At 35.2% G+C, this 22489-nt stretch overlaps 2 long non-coding RNA genes across 2 annotated transcripts in view; both read right to left on the bottom strand.

Annotated features, from left to right (window-relative positions):
* LOC143605852 (uncharacterized) overlaps positions 1-22489 on the bottom strand; it is a 212782-nt gene that overhangs the window by 117061 nt on the left and 73232 nt on the right. The gene's annotated exons all lie outside the window — the stretch shown is intronic.
* LOC143601713 (uncharacterized) lies at positions 31-12810 on the bottom strand. Its single transcript, XR_013147755.1, has 3 exons — positions 12598-12810; positions 508-539; positions 31-143 (listed from the first exon to the last, which is right to left on the bottom strand). It is a non-coding gene; the product is annotated as an uncharacterized LOC143601713 (long non-coding RNA).

The raw sequence follows: 22489 nt of genomic DNA, 5'->3' as shown, positions 1-22489 counted from the left end.
TTTATCTTTATATTCATTGTCAACTAATTTTATTAAAATCAGTTTAGGTTGTAAATCAAAAACGGTGATGAAGCTAATAGGTGGACGTATTTACGTTTTTCCGGTAAGTTTTTTTGTTAAGTTTTTCCGATTATGTGTTATACCTATAACAATGGTTGTTTTATATTTACTTGAAGTTTTATATTTTTCTTTCCTCTCAAATATTCCGACTAATCTAGATCTAGATTTGTATTAATTGTTTTCCTGTAAGTTTGTATTTGATAAAAAAATTCCGATTGTTGATATATATATTTACGGCAACATTATATTTTCTTCCGGTTATTGTTTCCTCTAACATTTTTATCTTTATTTTCATTATTAACTGATTTTATTAAAATCAATTTAGATAGTAAATCAAAAACGGCGATGAAGCTAATATGTGGACGTATTTACGTTTTTCCGGTAAGTTTTTCCGTTTAAGTTTTCCGGTAAGTTTTTCCGTTAAGTTTTTCTGGTTATTTGTTATACCTATAACAATGGTTGTTTTATATTTTTCTTTCCTGTTTGTAACATCCTGAATTTTCATATTTAATAAAATAAAGTCGTGTTTAGTTATTGGGCCTAAATAAGTAATTAATACTAACAAGGATAATGTCTTGGACTTGGATTAATTATGGTGGATTAAAGGGTAACGGGCCTTAGGTCCATGGGCTTTAAGGGATATAAATACCCCTTAAACCATCCAAAAACCCTAACTATCATTTCCATCTTTCATAAATCTCTGCACACTCAAAAACACACACATACACTACACCATACACGGCCGAGAGATTTGAGCGAAGTTAGAGATCGAGTGGACGCTAGTTCAAGTAGATCTTTATCACCCAAGCTACATACAAGATCTAGAGTTGTTAACCAAGTTTAACGAAATCCAAACGAGCACTAAAGGTACGTCTTTTACCTTAAAGATTACGTTTTTATTAAAATTTAACCTTGAAACTTAGAACGAGAACGGATCGGGTGTAAATGAAACGTAAAGTTGTAAACTTGAGGCTTAAAACGAACTTACAGGACCTGCGATAGGTGCGGCTCGTTTAAAGATAAACCTTAGACCTAGTATTAAACGTTTTAATCATAAAGGTCCGAACTTTATATGTTTTCGAGCGAGTCTTATCCGAAAATGACCTTAGGAGTGTTTACGGGATTTATTAACGACCCCTCAAGGTTCGCATGATTGAAACAGAAATGATTAGCGGGTCGAAAATGAAATCACGTCGATGCTGCGGATAACTTCGCTAGATAAGTTCGCCCGTAGATAAGTTCACACCATGTGTAAGTTCGCTGAACCTTAAGTTCGCTGGACTCTAAGTTCGCCGAGCCTAAAGTTCGCTGAACCCTAAGTTAGCTTAAGTTAAGTTCGGTAACGAGTCGGCTTACGAATCAGACTTAAATCGTGATGAGGAATGAGTTAACGAATTAGAAAATAAATTAAAATCCTAGTGAAAAATACGCTAAGGCAGTTAAGGTAAATAAAGTTTTTCCAAGCTGACCTGGCAGCTCAACTCCAGCCAGGGGCTCTGCCCCTTGGACCCTGCTAGGGGCTGCCGCCCCTAGAACCCCGATGCCAGGTGTGCTGCCTCCGGACCCCCGTTCGTTGTGGGTTATATAAAGATAGAAATACGTTATGAGTAGTATCAGTTAATTGATACATGTAAATATTATACATTTAGCCGTGCACAACTCAAGAAAGGGATTACGATTAACGGTGAACGTAACCGCATTCAGGTGAGTTTCTAGCCCCATTTCCTTATTATGTTTTCGGGGCTGTGTGCATACTTGATGTGATAGTTAATACACTTACCTTAACAGGTAAGTGTATGCCTTATATGGTTTATATGTTATGTATGTATATCTTGAATGTGAATGAAAGCTTGTCAGTACGTGAACGATATTCGGATATTGCACGTGTCAACAAGGGAGGTAAGTTTATGTTAAATGAATGTGTATGATAGATATACGTACAATATATGAATATGTATGAATGATTAAGGCAAGTATGTATGTTTTGGGTATGTAAAGACGGTATGTGCGAAGATGAAGAAAGAGGGACCAGACCCTAATAATATCTGAGATAGAGAAGGAGGGACCAGACCCTTTATAATATCTGAGATAGCGAAGTAAAAAGGGACCAGACCCTAATAATATCTGAGATAGACAAGAAAGGGACCAGACCCTAATAATATCTGAGATAGACAGAGGAAAGAGGGACCAGACCCTAGTAATATCTGAGATAGAATGGACAGTAACTATATAGTATGAAAGTAATAAAGTATGAATATACGTATGAAATTATGTAATGAAAGTAAGTTAGCAAAGTAATTATTATGTATCTTCGGATGCATGATTGAAGGTAAGTGTATGTATTGTATTATGTTTGATTAACTAGAACTCACTCAGCGTAGCTGACTTTTAGTATGCACGCAGGTTAACAGACTGAGGCAGCTGGTTTGAGATAGACACTTGGCAGAAGGATAAGAGTCTGGCATCTGAAGACTGATGATGTTTTAATTTTAATACTTTAATGTTGAAAGAGAAAGGATGTTTTGAGACATGTTATGAATTATGTAATGTTTTATGAAAGTTTTATATTTCGCGTAAAGTTTTAATTAACTCTGATATTTAGAACTGTGTTTATGAGTAAATCCAACACCAAATGTGAGGCACCGGTAACGGGGCCTTACAAGTTGGTATCAGAGCAAAGTTCGAGAGATTTAAGCATCATATATGTTTAGAATCGAATACAGAATGGGATTTAAGTAAGAAAAGAAAGAAGATGCCAGTTCAAGATAGCTATGTGTCGCTCAAGCAAGCTCAGCAAAGGTAAGATGCATAATTAAATGATGTATGTTAAATGATAAAGAAAGGATATATGAACGATAGGGATAGGATTAATTGATTGCTTTGATTGACTAACTGTTTAAAGTAGAACCAGCACAAATAGACTCATAAGGGAAGTGTATAGGACACGAAAAGTAATGTGATCAGCTAATCACAGCTGGCCACTGTTATTACCTGTTAGCCTTACTATCCTTGTACTAAATAGTTCCTTGAGTGATGACGTTTGTGTTTTCCCTTTTTAGTATACGATGGCTGGAATGGGAGGCGATGTAGGAGCTGGAGTAATTGCGAGAACTGAGGGCCCCACTAGACGTCGTGGCAGGCCTCGTCGTGCACAACAACCTTCGGTAGAAACAGCTTCCAACACCGAAGAGGAAGGAAGCGCCGCTGGAGGAAACCTTAACAACAATGAAGGGGTTCAGTTGGATCCCATAATCCAAGCAGCTATTGTCCAAGCAGTAGCCACTGCTGTAAAGAACATGAACCCGGAGAGGTCTGCTGGAGACCGTGAAAAAACTGCTGATGGAGCGGGAGGAGGCGGTAGGAAAGATGATGAAGAAGAAAGGGAGGCTTCGAGTGAAGTAAGGTCTGTGAAAGTTGATGATAGGAAGAGGGGCCGAGGCGGTTGCAACTATAAGTCCTTCAAGGGATGCGACCCGCCGAAGCTGACTGGTTTGGGAGATGCGATCGCTACTCTTCAGTGGATAACCGTCATGGATAAAATTATCCGCATTAGCGAGTGCCGTCCTGACCAAGGGGTAGGTTATGCTACTCAATCATTCGAGGATGAAGCTATGTATTAGTGGAAAAGTGTGGAACAGAGAAAGACTCGGGACAAGATTAAGGCCATGAAGTGGGAGGATCTGAAGAAGTTAGTGATGAAGAAGTTCTGTGCTGATGCCGAGTTTGAGAGGGCGGAGATGAAGTTTCTAAACCTGAAAGCTGGAATGATGACACATCGCGAGTATACCACCGAGTTCAACCGAATGTCTAGGTTGGTACCCGATATGGTCAACACTGAGGCTAAGAGGATCGAGTGTTATGTGAGGGGATTGCCACAGAAAATCCGCATGCTAGTCAGGACAAGTAAACCTGCTACCTTTGACTCTGCGGTCGAGCTCGCAGAGATGATTTTCGCAGACCTGGCTGCGGATGATATTGTGGTGGAAGAAGAGAAGAAGGATAAGAATTGGGTCAATGTCAAACGACCTGGTACTCAGTTGTGGAACTCCAAGGATAAGAAGTAGAAAGTGTGGGATAAGAAGTCGTGTAAGACGTGTGGTAAAATGCACGATGGTGAGTGCAAGTGGGGTAAAGGATCTGACGTGTGTTATAAGTGTGGTAAGAATCATGGAGGAGAGTGCATGCTAGGGTCGAATGCCTGTTATAAGTGTGGAAAAGTGGGACATTATGCCCCAGATTGTACCGCCAAGTCCGCATGTTATAAGTGTGGTAAGCCGGGCCACTTTGCTAGAGAATGCACCGAGGGTGAATCTGGAGGTAGTGGGAAGAAGGATGCGTATCAAGCTAGGCCAAGGACTAGAGCCTACATGCTGACTCAGGAACAAGCCAAGCAGATTCCAGATGTTGTCACAGGTACGTTTCTAGTAAACGGTATATCCGCTTCGGTATTGTTTGATTCAGGTGTGAACAAAAGTTTCGTAGCCCCGCCATTTAGTAAAATAGCTAAAATGAAATGTTGCTGAGTGTCTGAAACCTTTATAGTAGAAACTGCTAGTGACACCTCGGTTAAAATAATGAAAATGGTTAAGGATTGTAAGATAGAGTTAGAGGGACATGAGTTCCCTGTTACCTTGTACGTTATGACCTTAGGAGGGTTCGATGCGGTTTTGGGAATGGATTGGCTGTCTGAGTACGAAGCTCAGATAGTGTGTAAGAGCAGGATGATAAGGTTGAAGTCCTTGGATGGTAGTGAGGTGACGGTTTATGGTGATAAGGAAAGTTCTGGGCTTAATTTCATTTCGATGATAAAAGCCGAGGGTTTGTTAAGGCGATGGTGTAGTGCCTACTTGGCGTATGTTGTCAACGTTACGACCGAGACAAAAGAAATGAAAGATGTTCCAATTGTGCGCGACTACCCAGAAGTATTTCCTGAAGATCTTCCGGTGTTGCCGCCGGAGCGAGAGATAGAATTCCAGATAGACTTAGTACCGGGAGCCCAACCCGTCGCGAAAGCGCCTTACCGTCTAACACCGTCCGAGATGAAGGAATTGATGTCCCAACTGCAAGAACTCCTCGACAAAGGTTTTATTAGACCAAGTGTTTCCCCGTGGGGCGCACCAGTGTTATTCGTGAAGAAGAAGGATGGAAGTATGAGAATGTGCATAGACTATCGTGAGTTGAATAAGCTTACGGTAATGAATAGATATCCTTTGCCAAGGATTGATGATCTGTTCGACCAACAGCAAGGTTCAAGTTGGTTCTCACGAATAGATCTTAGATCAGGCTATCATCAACTGAAGGTAAATGAGGCAGACATCCCTAAGACGGCGTTTCGGACGCGGTATGGACACTACAAGTTCCTCGTAATGTCATTCGGCCTAACGAATGCTCCCGCAACATTTATGGACATGATGAATAGGGTGTGTCGGCCAATGTTGGATAAGTCAGTCATCGTCTTAATCGATGATATATTGATTTATTCATAGAGCGAGACTGATCATGCTGAGCATCTGAAAGAGGTATTGGAAACTCTGAAGAAAGAGAAGTTGTACACTAAGTTTTCGAAATGCGCGTTCTGGTTACGAGAAGTGCAATTTCTAGGTCACGTGATCAATCCTGAAAGGATTACCGTGGACCCAGCTAAGATAGAAGCGATAACAAATTGGAAGACTCCACAGAATCCGAATGATATACGAAGCTTCCTAGGGTTAGCTGGCTACTATAGGAGATTCATCGAAGGTTTCTCCAAGATAGCCGCACCGTTGACCGATATGACCCGAAAGTCGGTAGTATTCAGTTGGGGAAAGTTCCAAGAAGAAGCTTTTTAAAGAGTTAAAGAAAAGGCTCACACAAGCACCAATCCTTGCTCTGCCCGATGGTGACGAGGATTTAGTTGTTTGTGCTGATGCCTTGCACTAAGGATTAGGTTGTGTGTTGATGCAATGAAGAAAGGTAATAGCCTATGCGTCTAGACAGTTGAAAGTTCACGGAAGTACTTATCCGACACATGATTTAGAACTAGCAGCTGCAGTGCATGCTCTTAAGATATGGAGGCATTATCTGTACGATACTAAGTGTACTATCTATACAGATCATAAGAGTTTAAAGTACTTCTTCGAGCAGAAAGAATTGAACATGAGGCAGAGAAGATGGTTAGAGTTGATTAAGGATTATGACTGCGACATTAAGTACTATCCTGGTAGCGCTAATGTGGTCGCTGACGCGCTAAGTTGTAAGAATGAGGAGGTCCTTGCAACAGTAAAGTCATACCAGTTGATCATGAACTCAAGTCTTTTTGAAGAAATCATCAAGGTGCAGTCAGAGGTGTTAGTAGATGAAGGGTTAGTAAAGAAAGAAAGTATTTATGGCCAGTAAGATGAGTTGATGGAAAACACTCATGGAGTTAAGACTAGGTTCGACCGTACGTGGATCCCACGCCATGGTGATCTTAGAAGTCGAATCTTAGATGAAGCTCATAAGTCAAGGTACTCAATCCATCCTGGAGCTACAAAGATGTACCAAGACTTGAAAAGAGATTACTGGTGGCCAGGAATGAAGAATGATGTAGTAGATTATGTTAGTAAGTGCTTAACTTGTTTACAAGTCAAAGCCGAACATCAAAAGCCTTATGGAAAGATGCAACCGCTAGAGATTCCTGAGTGGAAATGGGAACACATCACCATGGATTTCATAACTAAGCTACCTCGTACAGCTAAGAACCATGACACTATCTGAGTGATTGTGGACCGTTTGACCAAGAGTGCTCACTTTCTGCCTATACGAGAGGATATCTTGTCAAAAACGTTAGCGAGCTTGTTCATAAAAGAGGTTGTATCTAAACATGGAGTACTGTTATCCATCGTGTCTGATAGAGATACACGGTTTACTTCGAGGTATTGGAAGAAGTTCCATGAAGCTATGGGAACGAGATTGAACATTAGTATGGCGTATCATCCTCAAACCGATGGACAGTCCGAGAGGACGATCCACACCCTTGAGGATATGCTACGTGCTTGTGTTTTAGATTTTGGTGGGAGTTGGGATGATCATCTGCATCTGGCAGAGTTCTCCTATAACAACAGTTACCATTCAAGTATTGGTATGCCACCGTTTGAGATGCTTTACGGTAGACGATGTAGAACCCCGATATGTTGGGGAGAGATTGGTCAGAAAGAGATGGTAAGTTTAGAAGTTGTGCAAGAAACCTCATCAAAGTTTGATCAGATCAAAGCAAGAATGAAAGCCGCTCAAGATAGACAGAAGTCGTATGCTGACAAGCGGCGACGACCGATTGAGTTTAACGTCGGTGACAATGTGATGCTCAAGGTCTCGCCTTGGAAAGGAATTATTCGCTTTAGAAAGAGGGGGAAGTTGAGTCCAAGGTACATTGGACCATTTAAGATTGTAGATCGTGTGGGTGAAGTAGCTTATAAGCTGGATCTACCCGATGAGTTAGAAGGAATTCATTCAACTTTCCATGTTTCTCATCTGAGGAAGTGTCTAGCTGATGACACGTCTCACATGCCATTAATGGACATCGAGGTTGATGAACAGCTGAACTACATCGAGCAACCGATAGAGATTGTTGATCGCAAGGAGAAGCAGCTTCGTCACAAGGTTATAACTCTAGTAAAAGTGATATGGAAGCACCGCAAGGGTTCAGATGCTACTTGGGAAATTGAGGATGAGATTCGCAAGTTTTACCCTAATTTGTTTAAGTAATAGTTAGGTTTCGGGGACGAAACCTCTTTAAGGAGGGAAGACTTGTAACATCCTGAATTTTCATATTTAATAAATAAAGTCGCGTTTAGTTATTGGGCCTAAATAAGTAATTAATACTAACAGGGAAAATGTCATGGACTTGGATTAATTATGGTGGATTAAAGTGTAACGGGCCTTAGGTCCATGGGCTTTAAGGGATATAAACACCCCATAAACCATCCTAAAACCCTAATTATCATTTCCATCTTTCATAAATCTCTACACACTCAAAAACAAACACATACACTACACCATACACGGCCGAAAGATTTGAGCGAAGTTAGAGATCGAGTGGACGCTAGTTCAAGTAGATCTTTATCACCCAAGCTACATACAAGATCTAGAGTTGTTAACCAAGTTTAACGAAATCCAAACGAGAACTAAAGGTACGTCTTTTACCTTAAAGATTACGTTTTTATTAACATTTAACCTTGAAACTTAGAACAATAATGCATCGGGTGTAAATGAAACGTAAAGTTGTAAACTTGAGGCTAAAACGAACTTACAGGACCTGCGATAGGTGCGGCTCGTTTAAAGATAAACCTTAGACCTAGTATTAAACATTTTTAGTCACAAAGGTCCGAACTTTATATGTTTTCGAGCGAGTCTTATCCGAAAATGACCTTAAGAGTGTTTACGGGATTGATTAACGGCCCCTCAAGGTTCGCATGATTGAAACATAAATGATTAGCGGGTCGAAAATGAAATCCCGTCGATGCTGCTGATAACTTCGCTAGATAAGTTCGCCCGTAGATAAGTTCGCACCATGTGTAAGTTCGCTGAACCTTAAGTTCGCTGAACCCTATGTTCGCTGGACTCTAAGTTCGCCGAGCCTTAAGTTCGCTGAACCCTAAGTTCGCTTAACTTAAGTTCGGTAACGAGTCGGATTACGAATCAGACTTAAATCGTGATGTGTAACATCCCGAAATTTCCAAGTAATATTAATTATGTTACTTAATAATAGAGAGAAAGTTTACCCGGGTTATCAGGAAATAAATAATAGAATATGAGTTGGTATGGGTCGGGATAGTGTTGGGTAATGGATGTGGGTTGTGGACTTGGATTAATTAGGATGGGTTAAATGAGAATGGGCCTTAGGTCCATGGGATCTCAGGGATATAAATACCCTAACACCCCAAAATATCTTCATTCTATCTTTATCCAAGCACACTCCACACACACATACACTAACTTCGCCGGAACCGGGCCGAGCCAAGGGAAGAATCGGACTGATCCGAGAGTGAGATAGGGCGACTAGTTGCGTTAACAAGTTAAAGGAGATCCAAACAAGCCCAAAAAGGTATGATTCTTGATCTTTGAAGTTTAAAGATCCAAGCTTTTTAGTGTTTAAGTGACCGAAAATGGTCGGGTAGCGTAGTGGGTGATATTGAACCATAGCAAGGGTGTTAAAATCGCTCAAAATGCCGATCAGAAACTAAAACAGCGGCTGTCTGGGCAACTTCGCCTTCATCTGGGCAACTTCGCCTGCATCTGGGCAACTTCGCCTTCAACGCGATGAACTTCGCCTGCAAGCTAAGTTCGCCTGATGAACTTCGCCTGCAAGCTAAGTTCGCCTAATGGTAACTTCGCTTACGGCCAAGTTCGCCTGATGACAACTTCGCTGTAAAGTTAAGTTCGCCTAACTGGTAACTTCGCCTGAAGCCAAGTTCGCCTGATGGTAACTTCGCTGTAAAGCTAAGTTCGCCTAGCTGGTAACTTCGCCTAAAGCTAAGTTCGCCTAAGGTTAACTTCGCCTAAAGTCAAGTTCGATTAGAAAATAAATTAAAAATCTAATGAAAAATGTGTTAAGACGGTTAATGGAAATAAAATTTTTCCAAGCTGACCTGGCAGCTCGACCCCAACCAGGGGCTCTGCCCCTTGGACCCTGCTAGGGGCTGCCGCCCCTAGACCCCGCTGCCAGGGGCGCTGCCCCCGGACCCCCGTTCGTTGTGGGTAGTAGTTAAGACTGGAAAGATGATATGAGTAGTGATAGTTGTTTGATACGTGTACTTGTTATACAGTCAGCCGTGCACAGCCGAAGAAAGGGATTACGATTAACGGTGAACGTAACCGTGTTCAGGTGAGTTTCTAGCCCCATTCCTTGTTATGTTTTCGGGGCTGTGTGCATACTCGATGTGTTGTTAATACATTTATCCTAAGTGATAAGTGTATGTCATATGTGATATGTGTGATAGATAGGAATGATTGTTTGTCGGTACGCGAACGATCTTCGGATATTGCGCGTACTGTCAGGTTAAAATTAAAGGTACGAATATTATATATCGAAGATGTATGAATATTTCAAATGAATACTTGTCGGGACGTGAACGATCTTCGGATATTGCACGTAACGACAAGGAGTATGGTTGTTAAATGAATGAGGTAAAGAATGCCTAGAGTGTTCTTATGTTATAATGTAAGTATGTGTATTTAGGTACACGAATGGCATGTGAGTTCTACGTTCGACATAGTAAGTTAGGATGGCAAATCCCTCTAGCTTCTGTCGGACATAGACTCGGCTGGTAATGGCGTAGTTAAGGACTGCGAGCCTTATACGTGAAGTAGATGATATATGTAAACGTAGATAAGGACTGCGAACCTTATACGTAATGTAGATAGGCGTCAGCATAGGAAAGGACTGTGAACCTTATACGTGCTGATTTTGTAGCATAGGGGAGGACTGCGAACCTCGTACGTGCTATGAATTAGGTTGCAACATAGGGAAGGACTGCGAACCTTGTACGTGTTGTGGATGTATTTCAGCATAGGAAAGGACTGTGAACCTTATACGTGCTGATTTTGTAGCATAGGGGAGGACTGCGAACCTCGTACGTGCTATGAATTAGGTTGCAACATAGGGAAGGACTGCGAACCTCGTACGTGTTGTGGATGTACTATGGTATAGGGAAGGACCGCGATCCTTGTACGTACCATAAATGGTGAACATAGGTAAGGACTGCGAACCTTGTACGTGTTCACGACCTTGAGTACAGGTATAGACGGTGAACTATGAACGTACTCTCGGTAGACTGAGGTTAGTGATTGTAGATATGTATGTATGTATGGTAGCAAGTATGTATGTAGAACAGAAGGGTAACTAGTGAAGTATGGGTATGTATCTACGGATATGTGTGTATGTGTATGTATTGTATGGCGTTCGATTAACTAGAACTCACTCAGCGTAGCTGACTTTTAGTATGCACGCAGGTGAGCTGATTATAGAGTTAGCATGAGGATGACACACGGCATGGATTGAACGGCTGGCATCTGAAGAAAGAAGTAAAGATGTTTTAAATATAAAGTTTTGTGTTATGTATCAAAGAAAAGATTTAATGTTTTGTAACAAATGATTGATGTTTTATATTCCGCGAAAAGTTTTAATAAACTCTGATTTGAAGAACTGTGTTTATGAGTAAATCCGACGCTAAAGTAGGGCTACCGGGTTCGGGGCCTTACATGATGAGGAATGAGTTAACGAATTAGAAAATAAATTAAAATCCTAATGAAAAATACGCTAAGGCAGTTAAGGTAAATAAAGTTTTTCCAAGATGACCTGGCAGCTCGACCCCAGCCAGGGCTCTGCCCCTTGGACCCTGCTAGGGGCTGCCGCCCCTAGAACCCCGATGCCAGGGGCGCTGCCCCAGGACCCCCGTTCGTTGTGGGTTATATAAAGATAGAAATACATTATGAGTAGTAATAGTTAATTGATACATTTAAATATTATACAGTTAGCCGTGCACAGCTCAAGAAAGGGATTACGATTAACCGTGAACGTAACCGCATTCATGTGAGTTTCTAGCCCCATTTCCTTGTTATGTTTTCGGGGCTGTGTGCATACTCGATGTGATAGTTAATACACTTACCTTAACTGGTAAATGTATGCCTTATATGGTTTATATGTTATGTATGTATATCTTGAATGTGAATGAAAGCTTGTCGGTACGTGAACGATCTTCGAATATTACAAGGGAGGTATGTTTATGATAAATGAATGTGTATGATAGATATACGTACAACATATGAATATGTATGAATGATTAAGGCAAGTATGTATGTTATGGGTATATAAAGACGGTACGTGCGAAGATGAAGAAAGAGGGACCAGACCCTAATAATATCTGAGATAGAGAAGGAGGGACCAAACCCTTTATAATATCTGAGATAGAGAAGTAAAAAGGAACCAGACCCTAATAATATCTGAGATAGACAAGAAAGGGACCGGACCCTAATAATATCTGAAATAGAGAAAGGAAAGAGGGACCAGACCCTAATAATATCTGAGATAGAGAAAGGAAAGAGGGACCAAACCCTATAATATATGTGATAGAATGGACAATAACTATATAGTATGAAAGTAATAAAGTATGAATATACGTATGAAATTATGTATTGAAAGTAAGTTAGCAAAGTAATTATTATGTATCTTCGGATGCATGATTGAAGGTAAGTGTTTGTATTGTATTATGTTTGATTAACTAGAACTCACTCAGCGTAGCTGACTTTTAGTATGCACGCAGGTTAACAGATTGAGGTAGCTGGTTTGAGATGGACACATGGCAGAAGGATAAGAGTCTGGCATCTGAAGACTCATGATGTTTTAATTTTAATACTTTAATGTTGAAAGACAAAGGATGTTTTGAGACAAGTTATGAATTATGTAATGTTTTATGTAAGTTTTATATTCCGCGTAAAGTTTTAATTAACTCTGACATTTAGAACTGTGTTTATGAGTAAATCCAACACCAAATGTGAGGCACCGGTAACAGGGCCTTACACTGTTTTTTTTGTTTTACATGTTGTTCTTCTAGGTTCTAAATAAAAAATCACCTTCAACCATGGAAAATATCATTATTTCGTTTTTCCGGTAAGACACATTTAAATTATCCGGTTATAAATTGTAATTATATTCTTCCATAATATCAATGTTATAACACAAATATGTTATTTTTCAAATTGGCCCAACTTTTTATTGTTTGTTTTTCCAGTTCTAAAATTCTGTCTAATTTTTGTTATTTTTCGTCCAATTTTTTATTTTTTCTTTACTAAATATTAAGAACCATAAATTCCATCCAATTTTTTATATTTTTCCGGCCAGTTTTGTTTCAGTACTGTTTAATGTTTTATTGGGTTATGTTCTTTAATTTTTAATTTAATATTCCTGAAATATTAATTATAAAATTACTAAATTTTTATTAACATTTAGTAATTTATAAATATACTAAACTTACTAAACTAAATTATAATATTGATCTTTAAGATACATATTAAATTATAATATTCTACTTCAAAATAAAATTTATTATAGAATTTTATACAAATATTAATTGTGATAATTGATTCCATTATTAGTTGACCTTTTGACTATAATTTGAAATTGAAATTCAAATTATTACGTACTATATTTAAAGTTTTGACTAAAAAAACTATAATTAAGGAAATAATTTATGTTTTTATATAATATTAAATAAAATTATATATTAGTATATAATCATAGATTCTAAATATACTTTGTTTTATGATCAATCTTTTATTTTTCCAAATATAATATATTCTAGAAGTTTCTAAAAAATGTTAATCCTTTATTTTACACTAATATTTTATTTTCACTAATTTGAAATTCAAATATATTATAATGTTTGACTATAAAAACGATAATTAAGGAGAGAGTTTAATGTTTATATATTATTCTTATTATTATTATTTTATTTTTAAATTAAGCAACTTATTATTGTCTTTGTTAACTGAATTTGATTAACCTTAAATATAGTAAACAATTCTAAATATACATTTTCAATATAACTAATCGGTTATTTTAGGAAAAAAAATATTTACAATAAACCAATTTAATTATATTCAAACTTATGCTTAGAAAGTTTCTATACATAATACGTTTACCAAAATGTATATTCTTCACGTCCTGCTATATAATACGAACCCTTCACATAATCGTTTTTCATATTTCTCATACTCAAATTTCTGCAACAGTGTAAGCTCCTACCCCTTTAACAGCTTTTTTTATGTTTCAAATATTTTAGTTAACTGTGATATTAATATTAATATTAATATTTAATTTTCTCATTTCAGGTTATGTCTCCAACTTGATATAGTTAATTTCATGGATTGGGGATTTGTTGATACGATTTCTTATTTTTTGTTTAATATTGATGTATATTTTTGTTATCATTCATGTATTTTTCACAATTTATGTAATTTATTTTATTTTTATATAATCAATCTTGTATTATTGGGTCAAAGTCCATTTATTATATTATAATCATTTTAATTCATTTGAAATTTAATATCACTGCCAATCTTCAATTTCAACGCAATTTAAAACATTATTATACTTTCTAATATTATCGTACTTTACATTTTAAAAAATACACATTTAATATGACATTTTAGAAACCAATTTTAACCATTCAAATTCAGATTCTCACCAATTATATAAAATTTACAAAAATATGTTATACAGTTTGACTTTCACCAGTTTATAAATAACCGAATTTTAATGAATAATTGACCATTTTATAATTTTTTCAATATTCATGCCTTAAATAAAAAAATAATTGTTAATAACCATATCTAAATATTTCAAGTTATTATGATTTTAATGTAAATTTCAACTAAATCCATTAATATATTTATTTCTAGATGTGAAAAATAAAATATATATGTCTAACCGAATATCTAATTCTGATTCTCAAAATAATATGAATTCATAACTTATAGAGTTTAATTTTAATAATCATAATTTCTAACGATTTAACTAAAACAACACAATAAAATGTGTAAAAAGTTTTAGACAATATTTAATAATTTTAATAACATTTAAGATTTCAATTATATTCAGAATTTACTTACAAATTTATAACTCAAAATCAATATCTTCATGCTGGTGTTTTTATTTCATATAATCTTTGTATGTTTCTATTTATTTAATATGTTTGTATTTTGTTAATGTTTGTAAAAAGTTATTATTTATACTTTGGTTGGTTACATTTAAAAAATTATAAGTATAAATACGTTGTTTTCTTCATTAAATATGTTATGGTTATTTAATAAGTTTAAATAAAATTTAATTTAAATTTAAGATTTCAATTATGTTACATTATTTACCTACAAATTTATATCAAAATACGATTTCAAACACAGATTTAAACAAAAAAGTATTTTCCATTATAGTGCATTTAACTCTTCCTTAATTTAAGCTCAAAATAAAATAAAATTGATCTTAAAATTAATTAGCATTTATACCCATTTTTATTTAAACAAAAGTTATCAAAAATAACCTTATAATATTTAATGACTATATAAGCGACATATCAGCCATGCATTCTTCAAAGTGTTCAAATAATCTATATCTTAACACTTTATCTACAATTAATTTAACTTTTGTATGATATATTTGTTTTTGTTTCCCAACTTTTTAATTTATTTCCAACTTATCAACGATGAAATTCGAAAGTTTGACCATTCTTAAATATTGATATTTATAAGTAATAACAATAATACTAAAACCATGAATTCTAAATGTTCAAACTTATGGTAATTTAAATAAAACAATATTTGATGGTGATACATGTACATAAAATTATTTTTCACAAGATATTGATGATGAAGGTTCTGTTGCAAATTGTTGTGGCTATTATAATACTGAATGTTAATATTACTTTTATTACTTAAATATTAAATATATAATTATGGTCAAACTTTGGAATTTCAAGTTTGATCAAATTAAAGTCTTGATTGTGTTTATAACTTATTTTCGTTAAATGTTTGAATCATTTATAATTACAATAATTTGTTTCCAAAATGTCCACATTTAAGTTATTCATTCACGTTTATATTTATATTTATATTTATATTGTGTATATATAATTTTGTTGTATTTTTTTAAGAAATTTTACTATGTTTTTATTTGTGGTCAAATTTTGAATTTCAAATAAGAACAAATTAAATTCTTGATTGTTTTACAGACTATTTTTGTTAAGCAGTCAATAAATTAGTTTAAAACGGATTTGACATTTCCATAATAACAAATTATATTTCAAAACTTTTTAGAGTTAAATATATATATATATATATATATATATATATATATATATATATATATATATATATATATATATACCTATTTAGCAACCGATTTTATAACGAAAACACGAAAATACTATTATTACTCCTATATTTACTAATATGTTTTGTAATTTTTCAGGTCTCGGACTTTATGCATGTTGAAGTATTCCTTATAGATTGCAATTTTTGGATGTTGATTTAATTAGATGCTTAATTTTTAATTAATATGTGTTTTTTACTCATGTTATAAGTTATAAAAAGGTTTTAACTTTTTATTTATCTTTGTTGGTGTTTGTGTGTTTTTATATTTGAATTTACATAACAATTTAATGTCTCATAATTTATGTAAAATTATTCTTTTTTATATAAATATGACATTTTCATTTTACTAAATTTATAATATATACATTAACCTAAAATAATTTTCAGTTTAAGATTAAACATCCATTATAATACAAATTAATGGTTACCTAATGTTATTTGAAGTTAAAAATCCGTCATTAAAAATATTCCAATATCAAAATACTATAAATTTTTTTTAAATTCCATTAAAATACCAATTAATGGTTACAAGATTCTAATTGAATTTGAATTCAATATTATATTATAACAATATTCTAATTATGTCAAAACTATTGCTTAAAATAATACCATTTGTTCCTTAATTTACGCATAATTTTGGGTATAATAGTTGTAAGATGAAGACCATTTAATTATGTCAAAATGGATGCTTAAAAAAAACTCGCATTAAAAGTTTATAAATCTCAAAATACTTTCTAGGTTAATGTTTTTTGAATTATTCAAGATTGTATTAATATATTTTAATTATGTCAAAAATCTTGCTTAAAATAAAACTCTCGGATCCTTGAATTATTCACTATACAAAAAGATAATATTGAATCCGTCATGATGTTCAAAAACCTCTTTAAACATCAAATTCATGAGAGTGGTCTTAGGAAGACTTCTCCATGTCAACAAGAAACAAATCTCATAAATGTTTTACATGATTTCCTTCGTGATCTTCAGCAAGAGGTTTTACCTTATGAACATTTAAGTGAGTTGTTTTTTTACCCTTATCAAAACAAAGTTGTTATCTGGTTTAAGAATGGAGTATAAGAATTTTAAGCCTAAACAACTATTGTCATGTGATGATTTGATCATGTTGAGAGAGCTTGACATGTTGAAGTTATCTGATGCAAGAAAAGAAGTTGCACATCTTGAGTTGGAAGCGGAAGTGAGTTTGAAGGTGAAATGGTTAGAAGAATGTTGTAACTATGAAAGTGATTATGGAGATTTTCCAGACAATTTGGAGTTTAATGATGAAGTTTAAGGTAAAATATAAATTCTTTAGATATTGTTGTTAGAATTAATACAAGTAGTAGATGGTCAACACCTCTTTACACTTTCTAATAACTATAATTTGGAAGTTAAGATTTATTGGTTCCATATAACAACTTTAGTAATGTTTATATGGTACTAATTATTATACATGTTGTTTTGTGTGGTTCATATTTTATATAATCTGCTATTGTGTTGTAACAATTTTCAGGTGTGTTAGGAAAAGTGATTTTCTTTTGGTTGAAGTTTTCAAGATGTTGATGATGGTTTAATAGCAAAGAACATTATTAGTTATTTTGTTGATGTGTTTTGGTTGTTATGCTCAAATTAACTTCTTGTAATTTGAAAGTTTTAATATTAAGACAATGTAAATTTATTAATTTTTAGTTGGTATGGTGATGTGTTTAGTGACAATGTAAATCTATCAAATTTTAATAGTTAAAGAAATATATGTTTGTTTAAATTGATGTTTAAGTTGATTATGTTTAGTGACATGTTATTCCACCCGCGTGTCACGCGGGTCTATACCCTAGTTAGTTAATAATAAGAAACAAAATACAATAACACATAATATCAAACATTTAGACACAATCCTTTGACATTATTGATTCACAAACAAGAATCGAATTTGATAAAACCATATATATATATATATATATAAGGGTTCAAATAAAAAACAATTATTTTATGAGAAGTATGAGAAGACTTTAAAATAAACTACACCACCTAAATAGGACACTATACCATATAAATAGGAAACTATGCAACTTTTAGAAAACTACCAATCTCAACCACTAAATCCTAGATCCAAGGGTCTATATCTATTCTTATGCTTCTCACAAAACTATTGTTTTTTACATTAACCCTACCATATATATATATATATGAGTTATAATAAAAAGAAATAGTTTTCTAAAAAGTGTAATAATCAATATGTAGGCCATTGGATTTATAATCTAATGTGAGAACCGAGCCCCGGTGCGGAAGCGTGAATAATCGGTATTAACGGTGGAGCTCGGATCCGGGTTAGGATCGTAACATGTATTCACTCTTGAACGATAATAATGGACGGATGTGGAGAGTTCATTTCGATTAACAATCAATAATAGGATGAATAGTTGTAATCAAAACACAAAAGATAGATGTAGAAGTATGATTTCATTAACTGAATGATTCTCATCAAGAACACTCATACATACATTCATACATACATAATCATAATAGAACGGCCACCCGGGGAGAGCTCTTCCCCGGGGGCAAACTCTCAATACAAAATAATCTTACAATGCACACATGACCTAAACAAATGACCTAAATCATCTATTTATACTAGTCTTGTGCCTTGGTCTTCACTCCACCGCCACTTGGATAAGACCAAAGGAATAAAATATAATATAATATTTCACCCGTCAAATGCTTCAATTACTCGTTATAATATCTTGTTGTCTTTATTTAATTCCTTATTATAAGCGAGTAACGATTCGATGCGTCGGTCTAAAATATAATTCCCAACAATCTCCCCCTTAGACCGATGCCATCGAATCACTTTCACGATCACCTCATAACCCGATGCCTTTCGTAGAAATTCTCCCCCTCACAATAAGCGTCTCCCATTTTTCATTTCAAATCATCTTCTCTTTATCTCTTTCGGATATAGTTGTATAGGCATAAGATTGAGGATTCAAACTTCAATGATCAACTACGAGTTAATCCAAAACCGCAAAAGGAAATAAACTCAAAAATTTTCCTTAAAGTGAGTCTTTCACTTTATTCGACCAAAAATTGCAATGAAATTCCATGTAAATTTTCTCCCCCAATTTCGTTGCAATGTCATAAACGAATGTGTCTTTAAATCAAGTGCGGGTGAACATCTTCAATTCAAACAATCTTGACCATCCCTATCAAGAATTGTTGATAAATATTCAAAATAAACACATTTAAAGATACCTTTTGTGGTTGAAAGTTGACATTTGACATGGTCAACTCTTGAAATGATCTGGATAAATCAACCATCTTGTTCTTGTAAGCATCTTGTTGAAGTTGTGAAATTTTCGGTAAATTTTGCCCAATTTTTGCTCAAAAATCTTCCAAAATGACCAAAATACCCCTCATTGACCCGACACGGTCAATGGCTGAGTTGACCAGAAAAAGTCACTTCCAAACAGTCACTCATACATGGGCAAACACTTTTCATTAAGAATACATGGTGAAAAAGTCAACGGATAAGCGAGTATACATTCATTTCTACATCTTGGCCCGTTTGACTTTGACAGTCAACTGCATCAATATCCAAAAATTTCTTCTAAAAACTTGAAATACTTCACAAACACAAACTTTCGGTTCACTAGCACACAGTGTACTTGAGAGTAAAAAGATGCAGTGATTTCATGGTTTTCATTACTAGCACAAAGCATGCTAGTGAGCAAAAAGTGTGCTCGAGCCTCCATACTTAGAAGCTTTTCCATCAAAACTCATGATATGATCGTGCACACAAGATGTGCTCGAGATAATTTGTGCTCGAGATGAATATTTATATGCTCAATAAAACAAGATGTGCTCGAGACTTAAAACATCACATGCTCGAACAAACACTTATGTACTCGAAACAAAAATTAAGTGCTTGTGGTCAAAGTTATGTGCTCGAAGCCTTAAGAACTTATCTTTTTGTGCTTGGGCTTGAATCACTTAACATTTCGAGCATATAATCCTCATATCTTCGATATTAGAACATGTACCAGCTATAAAAAGACTGAAATACCCTTGCAAATAATCAGCCCGTTAACAGCACCTTTTAACAACATTTACAGCAACATTTCAGTGCATTTTTGGCCCGTTACAACCGCAAAATCAGCGCGTTCAGCTCGTATGTCAGCAAAATCAGCAACGCATCAGCAATATTCAGCACTTAAACAGTGCGTTTCAGCACATTTTTTGTTCGTTTTAGCAATTAAACAGTGCATTATAGCACGTTTTTCGTTCGTTTCAGCACTTAAACAGTGCGTTTCAGCACGTTTTCGTTCGTTTCAGCCCTTAAACAGTACCTATCAGCACGTTTTTCGTTCGTTTCAGCACTTAAGCAGTGCGTTTCAGCTCGTTTAAACACAAATCAGCGCGTTTTCAGCAACGAGTCAGCAGTTTCAGCGCATATTTTTGGCCCATTTCAGCACGTTTTTCAGCACTCAATAAGCTTGTACATTCAGTTTCTGCAACAAATTTACGAAACAGCCCCTGCAATAATCCTTGCATATAAGCAACCTTGCTCAAACACTTAATCAACAGCCATATCTAATTAGTATTCTGCCCGTAGTTCATAATTAACAAATCAGCTGCAAGTTACAGAAACACCCGTGCAACATCTAATAATTATCATTCAGCTCATTCATCTAATAATTATCATTCAGTTTCTGCAACAAATTTACGAAACAGCCCCTGCAATAATCCTTGCATATAAGCAACCTTGCTCAAACACTTAATCAACAGCCATATCTACTCTTTCATCTTTTCGTGAACAATCACTATATCAACAAACGTTCGAGAAAATATTAGCAGCAAATACACATGCTTTCATCAGATCGAGATCAAAACTATATCTACAACAACCAAAAGTTTTTGATCTTCAAAGTTCTTGGTCTGCAAATCTTAATGTATCATCTCTGAAACGTATGAAAATACGCTTGTTGCATCCTCACAGTTACCTAACAACCCCTGGTAACATCTATACCTAAATAAATGTATATTGCAGCAACTGTTAAGAAGTGTTCGGCTAAAATATGCAGCAACTGTTCATGTTAGCAGTTGTTCGTGACAGACTCTTTTGCTCGAGAATAAATTGTAACATAAATAACTGATAAAAATGTGCTTCAGCAGCTGTACCAACATCATAGTTACCAACATACCCCTATGCAGCTATTCGTTAATGAGATCAGCAACATTTGTTTTACTTTATTGTGACTTTCAACAAACGAAAACCCATAACTTCTTGAACACTTAATCAGCCTGCTCGTAAACAAAAAGAATAGCTACAAATATGCTCATAATCATTTAGAACCCACAACAAAATTTAGCATTTCGCCCTTGACAGTTTGTGTAGCCACATCAGCACATCTGTTCATGAATATCATTTTCTATCCACAACATCTAATCATGAATGATTAACATTTGCAGTTAAGTACTCTTGTTCATAAATGTCCGGGCTCAAAAATCAGCTTATAAATAGGTGCCCATTAATTAGTATTCTGCCCGTAGTTCATAATTAACAAATCAGCTGGATATTTACTGAATTACCCCTGCTGCAGTAGCCATTCATTAGGTATCACCAGGCTAAACATGTAGCAACAGCTGTTGGAAACTTGCAGCAAGTGTTCTTGAATAACAATATGTTATCAGCATCCTGCCCTTGCTAGCAACGAAAACTGTAGATCTGGACGAAGCTAAATACATAAACATGAAATTGATGTTGAATCTCCGAACTAATCATCGACCCAAACATCAATCCACATCTATAATCCTTTAATCATCAAAGTTCATCCAAATCCATGCAAAAACCCATAAAAACTTCAACACACTTCATTATTTAACGTCCATGGCGGATTCAAGAGCGAATTGAATCGAATTCAGCGGTTAGTTCGAACGATTCGGTAATCCACTCTAATACCAATTGTGATAACCGAGCCCCGGTGCGGAAGCGTGAATAATCGGTATTAAAGGTGGAGCTCGGATCCGGGTTAGGATCATAACATGTATTCACTCTTGAACGATAATAATGGACGGATGTGGAGAGTTCGTTTCGATTAACAATCAATAATTGGATGAACAGTTGTAATCAAAACACAAAAGATAGATGTAGAAGTATGATTTCATTAACCGGATGATTCTCATCAAGAACACTCATACATACATAATTATAATAGAACGGCCACCCGGGGAGAGCTCTTCCCCGGGGGAAAACTCTCAATACAAAATAATCCCACAATGCACACATGACCTAAACAAATGACCTAAATCATCTATTTATACTAGTCTTGTGCCTTGGTCTTCACTCCAACGCCACTTGGATAAGACCAAAGGAATAAAATATAATATAATATTTCACCCGTCAAATGCTTCAATTACTCGTTATAATATCTTGTTGTCTTTATTTAATTTCTTATTATAAGCGAGTAACGATTTGATGCGTCGGTCTAAAATATAATTCCCAACAATAATCATGTTTGTAGACAAATTTATGTCAAGATTTGTTTCATTGAGCTCT

Source organism: Bidens hawaiensis, unplaced genomic scaffold (genome assembly GCF_021521415.1).
Source record: "Bidens hawaiensis isolate Kalapana, Puna unplaced genomic scaffold, B.hawaiensis_p1.1 tig00000001_1, whole genome shotgun sequence".
Classification (NCBI taxonomy): Eukaryota; Viridiplantae; Streptophyta; class Magnoliopsida; order Asterales; family Asteraceae; genus Bidens; species Bidens hawaiensis.
The sequence above is the reverse complement of the archived record's forward strand: the minus strand, read 5'-3'. Positions and strand labels throughout refer to the sequence as shown.